Here is a 6,685-nt window from a genome sequence, read left to right as displayed (position 1 = left end):
GGGGAGGGAGGGGAAGGGGAGGGGAGGGTCTATTTCACCTCTGAGTGAGCTCACAGAGCCCACTGCAACTCCAGAGTGAGTAATGGAAAGAACAAGCATAGCATGTCACCCAAGAGGGGCCCCTTGCAGCTAAACAGATCTGTTAAATCAACCACAGGTGGGTTAGAGAGAAGACCACACCATCACATCAGTTTTTCCAGTTCCTACCTTAATGGTATGAATGATAAGTTAATTATTTTTCTTTAAAAAAAAAAATGCCTTTGTCCTAACATGAGAAGAGACTAGAGTAGTAGCGGGCTAACTTGTCATATTTCAGCCTATCCCTTTCCATTCTCCGTGGCCACCTCCATTCTTCCTACAGCTACCCAGGAATTGCTCCACTCTTGCCACTTCTGCTTTCATAAGCTTACTCTGGAAGTGCTCCCCAGCTCCCTCTCTCCACTACCCATTTCTCCCACTCCACTTATGAGCAGCCTGGAATCAGATAAAGGAGAGCCTCCCAAAAGAAGGCGCCTCTTTCTCTCCCGTGTTAGGCTGGGTAAGATGTCATTTAACGCCTTTTCAACTAAAAGTTTATCATTAAACACATCCCCGCGACCCGTACTAAAACAAAACAAAACAAAAATCACAACCTATTCCTAAAAAATTGCACACTGATGGAATGATGTAGTGGTAGAATGCTTGCCTACAGTGTGTGAGACTCTGGAATTAATCCCCAGTGCAACAGGAACAAGAATTAAATTTTAAAAAGAGGCCTTGGCATGGCCATGAGGAATACCTTGCTGGCACCCCAGGACCTTCAGCTGTCCCCCGACCAAGCAAGGCCAGCCAGCCTTCAGGGGTGAGGCTGGGGCTGTCTGCATGGTGTCCTGGGTGTTTTAGAAAACACGAATTTAACAAAGAAAACAAAACCTCAAGGAATATCTGTTAACAGGAAAAAAACAGTGTTTCCATACAAACAAGAAAAATCAGCTATTCAGAGATCAGAAAATGATGGCATCTGAGGATCAGGCACAAGAAGGAAAAACGTTGTGAAACTCAAAACAGAAATAGCTGGAAAAAAAAATTGGAAGTACAGTTGAGAAAAACTGTATTCCATTAAAAGCTGGAGAAGTAACCAGCTCAGAAATACATAACTTGAAGGATAATATTTAAGCTGTGCAGTTATTATTAATGAGAGATGGTTTCCCAGGCCAGACTGTGACATTAGACCAGGCATGTCACCATAAAGACAGTAAAAAGATGCAAATGACTGCAGAGAAACCGAAACAAGACACTAACAAGTCTAAAAAAAAAGGGAGGGGGGGGCTTGGCTATTATCGTGGCCAGATTGTTCAGTCTAAGATTAATTCATTTAGAAAGCTTCCCAATGTTAAACAACAACCAAGAAACTTCCCACTACTGTGCTACTGTGTCTAAAGCCAGGAAGGCTGAGTGTGAGCCTGAGAACATCAGTGGAAAAGCCTCGAATACAACAATACAACGGCTGCCACCAAGTCTGCAGACACTAACTCTGTGAGCACTATGTCCAAGGAGAACACACTTGCACAACCACCTATCCGAAGCCTCCACAGTAGTACCCACAGCACTTCGAAACAGGGCCTCAGCAGGCCCCTTTGCCAATGTTACAGTCAAAAAAGGGTCACTTGAAAAGAACTCACATTGATCAGAACCAGTTGTGTCAGTTGTCAAAACCAGTTCTCAGGACACAAAAAGAGACAGGGCCCCATCAAGAAGCATAACGTCTAAAGATGCAACCAGGACTGATCATCTAACACCAGACTGATAGTAAAGTCAAAAGATATTGACCAGCACAGATACATGATTGCAGGAGCAACTGTTCATAGATCAGCTCTGCTCAGATGATCAAATGGAGAACTGCAAAAGGAAAGGGGCTAAAATGATCTCCTCATTTCAGTAGTCACCCAGGCTGAGCCAAAGGGGCAAAATGAAAACCCAGCTGGGTCCTTTTGGACTACCATGGCAGAAGAAGATGAACAATTATTTACTGGAAAACTAAACAAAACTATTTCTGAATGCCTGAACCTCATTAATAAGGGGTGCCCAAAAGAAGAAAATTTAGCCACATTGAATGACCTGATTCATAATATTCCAGATGCCAAAAAAAAAAAAAAACTTGTTAAATATTGGATATGTCTTGTACATATTGAACCAATCACAAGTCCTGTTGAAAATATTATCTCAATCTATGAGAAGGCCATTCTGGCAGGGGCTCAGCCTATTGAAGAGATGCAACATATAATCATAGACATCCTAACAACAAGAAAAAGTCAATTTGGGAGAAAATATTGAGGAGGTATAGAGGAGGCTCATGCAGTCAAGGAACATATCCAAGAAGTAAGTGTTGAAGCTAATCTAGGGTCAGGAAAACCAGAAGAGGAGAATGAACATCATGGAAAAGTTGAGGTTTGTGAAGAGGATCAAGACAACAAAAGACCCAACCAACGATTTAACAACCCCTGACTCAAAAACTGAGGCAGGTCGAACAATTCGATACAAAATATCTTCTACATCAAAGTTACAAAGTATGAAAAAGACGTAACATGATAAAAATTCCACATTTGAAGAGCTAAAGTTCCTGACACCAGTGAGACGCATTCAAGACAAGACGTTACAACTGCCAGCGGTTAAAAGACCATGACCCTTCTGTGTCTTCCCTGAAACAGTTGTCTGAGTGAGGAGGGCCGCCTTTGTTTGCGGCCCTAATGCAGCACTGTGCCCATTGTCTTGGAGCCTGACATAGCAGAAGAGGACTAGCAGTCCTGAGTCCTGAGCAGTTATGCTTGAGTTACTCCTGTAGCCCTGCATGTATACAACTTTATAGTAGGTCTTAAGTTCTCCGCATGCCTAAGTATCATACCGGTGATCTTCATTAGCTGGTTTATTGTGTTTTTAAAGTATAATGTTAGCTGCTTCACTTTACTAATTACTTACAGTTAAAGAAGCATAATCAAAAAAATGTAGTCTATATACATTTGTATTTTTACAATGACTTTGTTCCTAATATATTTATAATAAATATATGTATGATATTCCAATGACGTTTCATTAATTGACTGACGTGTTTAATGATGGAACTGACTTTAGGACCCTACTGTGGGGGTATAGTCAGCTGCCTATGGCAAATATTTCAACAAATATGTTCTGGGGATCTCAAGGTGCACTTGCCTAATGTACAAGACCCTGGATGCAATCCTTAGCACCACAAGGAAAAATACTTTGTGTAAGGTCATTTAACCACAGTGACCAAATTTAAGCTTAGTGTTGGAAATACATTGCTAAATTTGTATTTGTATTACTTACTTTTAATTGTGATAAAATACCTGACAGAAAAAAATTTTTTTTTTTAAGAAAGAAGAGAGGTAAATTTTAAGTAGAGCTCAACCAGGTGGATACTACCAGCAGGAGAGGAAGATACAATATACGCACAGTTCCCTAGGACACCACATAGTGGAGGCTGAGGATACCGCTATGTGAAGGTTCTTCAACACCAACTTATTCTACTTTGCTGCAGGATATTTGATCACACTGTGAACCCCGAGATTGTGTTATTCACTGGAAAAAAAAAGTTTCTAGTTGTGATGTGCACATGCGCACACGCACGCACATGTACACACACACACACACACACACACACACACACACACACAGCCCTTAGTACACACCTTTAATCCCAAACAATGAAGGTAAAGGTAGTTTTGTAGAAGCACCATGTTTGAAAGTGATGTTTAAATGAGTGGCAAAGTGATGAGTCAGAGATAGATTTGACACAATAGGATCTGCTCAACTCTTACAAGAAGAGAGGAGAAAAAGAGGCTACTTGAGCGAGGCAGAGCAGAAGGAGGGAAGAAAGAGGCAGTTTTACCAGAATTGTCTCAGAGAGACAGGCTGAAGAGAGACCAAGTTAGACACTGGTAAGGACAGACCAATCCAGGTAACAAGGAGGAGTCAGAAGAACCAAACAGATGGCGGATGTTAGAATGAGGCCAAGCAGAGCAATTCAGGAAGAAGCTGAGAGATGCCACTACATTCCATCAGACAGCTCGGAGAGGAATTTGAGCCACGATAGCTGTGTCGAACCAGCCAGCGAGAGCTCAGAAAGAACTAGAAAGAAGGAGCTTATTGAGCACTAAGTCTCAGAGGCTGGAAACACTCTAGGCCTAGATAAGATAAGCAGGAGGCCTCTGGATGACAATCACGTCAGGCGACATCACGTCACGTCACGTCACGTCATGTTACCTCTACACTTCTTTCTCTCTCTACCTTCTTCCTTCCTCCCTTCCATCCTCCCTTTCCTTCCTTCCTTCCTTTTCCGAGATGGGTGCGGGGGGGGGGGGGGGTAATCTCATTATGTAACTAATTCTAGCTCTGGTTGCCCTGGAAGTGGTTATAGAGATCGTGCTGGCCTCAAATTCACAGAGATCCTCCTGCTTCAGCCTCACACGTGCTAGGATTAAAGATGTGCTCCATCACACCCAGCCTTCTGATTTATACATAGGAGACAGCAGACTTCCAGTATGAACCATCTTAAAAAAAAAATCAGGCCCAAGCAGGGGGAACAGCACGGGTGACCACACCTGAATAACAAGGCAAAAACTTTTCACAGCAAACCATCGGCAGAAAAATGGCGCATGCCCAGGGTCCTTTCAAAACCATGGGCAACTCACAAGTCTCAAGGAGCAGATCATTAAAAAAACAAACAAAGAAACGAACTTGAATTCAGTCACCATCATCCTTATACATCCCCATGGCTCTGACCGGTGCAAACTTTGTGGGACACTTTATGTTAACAGTTAAAGTAAACTGTCTCTTTTCTCTGTGGAGTTTGTCTATTTTTTGTTCAACCCCACTTAGCTACCCTCTCTCAACTATAAGCTTAAGGTAGTCTCTTAAAGGGACAGGAATCAGTAAAAAGGCAGTTGGGTTTCCTATGCAACTCACTGACTGGAATATGACCAGGGTGGTCCCCCACCCCCACCCCACCCCATCCTAGCGCCACCCCCACGCCAAGAACCTGTCAGCTTCTTTTTATAAATGACTCCAAGCTGCTGGTATCTATTTCACTGTGCTATTAGGGTAGTCGGGTGCCTAACTTGAGACGAAGTGACAAATGCTCTAGAAATCAGGCGGTCCTTGCTGTGCTTTGGTTTTCTCCAGCCCTAACTCAGCTGCTCCAGAGCACTATCAAGCTTATTGTGAGATCAGTTGTTTAAAAAAAAAAAAAATCATACTTTCAAAAGATGAAACCGTTAATAAGTATAAAATTAAGCCATAAGCTTCATAGTGAAACATGCTTACTGTGGTTAAAAGAAATACACCACATACGAATTTAGCAACACCTATTAGGTATCATGACCTTTGGCACTGGCATTTCCCAGTTTCAGTTCAGATATCATAGAGCTGGGGAACGATGAGGGAAGGAATCTCATCCCCAGTGCTCATGTCCCGAACCTGTGAAACAGCCTCGGCAGAAGCAGCATCTCTCACATTTGCTCTCAAGAATCCAGCGCAGCTTTTGAAAAGAAAGTGCATCAAATACAATGAGCAGATGAGAAGGGAGTCAATAGCTAGACAGTAAATGTGGGCAACACACGCACACCCTGGGATGCCCTGGGGTCCGGTGCCTGTGGTTCAGAATAAAGAAAAGGTGACGCTCAAATACCTCTCTTCAGGAAAAAAAAAAAAGACAAAAAATGAGCCTCCGGGTTTAGGCCAGGTACAGTGGCCAGGCCTATAATCCCTGCCTGATTATATTCTCTTTCCTTTTCTTCTCTTTATTTCTTCCTTCCTACCCCTTTCCCTCTCCCCCCCCCCCTTCCCCCAGACTCACTCACTCTTTAGGCCTGGCTGTCCTGGAACTCACTATTATAGATCAGGCTGGTCTTGAAGTCAAGAGATCCACTCACCTGCCTTTGTTGAGAATTCTGTGCACAGAAAAATCAAGCCAAGAATGATCTGTCTGAGTTCCAAGGAGTCAGGCTTATAGAGTAAAAACCCAGTCTGTCTTAGATAGATAGATAGATAGATAAATAGATAGATAGATAGATAGATAGATAGATAGATAGATAGATAGATAGATAGATAGATTGGAGGGGCTTAATCACTCTAAGTGTAAGGCAATTTCTCAATTAGGGTAGAAACTTCCAAGCAATATGCCCCGTTCTACCATCTTCTAACACAAAGACACAGGAAGAGGAGTGCCGGGAAACCTGTGGTTTAAAAGGAAGCCACCAGACCTCCTCCACTCTCCTCTGGAAGCAGAACTAAACTGCCCAGACAGCCTAGGAGGAAAGAAACGGGAGCAAAACTAACTACAGCATCTCAAGGCCAAAGAGTACAAAATCTTGCCATGAGATCATATCCTGCCCTCAACCCATAGTTGTGGTGCACAGGGAGAACTAAAAGGAAACTAAACACTGTCTTCAGAATGTTCATATCAATCCCACTGGTGTGGTGCCCCCCTCACTGAACCATCCTCCTTACCTGAGATAATATACTTGCTGTATAAGTAACCAAATTGTTAAGAAATAACGGCCTCCGGGCGTGGTGGCGCACCCCTTTAAACCTAGCACTTGGGAGGCAGAGAGGCAGGTGGATTTCTGAGTTCAAGGCCAACCTGGTCTACGGTATGAGTTCCAGGACAGCCAGGGATACACAAAAAAAA

At 43.1% G+C, this 6,685-nt stretch overlaps 1 protein-coding gene and 1 pseudogene across 1 annotated transcript in view; one reads left to right on the top strand and one right to left on the bottom strand.

Annotated features, from left to right (window-relative positions):
- Gpd2 (glycerol-3-phosphate dehydrogenase 2) overlaps positions 1-6,685 on the bottom strand; it is a 135,669-nt gene that overhangs the window by 97,313 nt on the left and 31,671 nt on the right. The gene's annotated exons all lie outside the window — the stretch shown is intronic.
- On the top strand, positions 762-2,778 carry LOC110319536 (annotated as a pseudogene).

This window comes from Mus pahari, chromosome 3, assembly GCF_900095145.1.
Source record: "Mus pahari chromosome 3, PAHARI_EIJ_v1.1, whole genome shotgun sequence".
Classification (NCBI taxonomy): domain Eukaryota; kingdom Metazoa; phylum Chordata; class Mammalia; order Rodentia; family Muridae; genus Mus; species Mus pahari.
The sequence above is the reverse complement of the archived record's forward strand: the minus strand, read 5'-3'. Positions and strand labels throughout refer to the sequence as shown.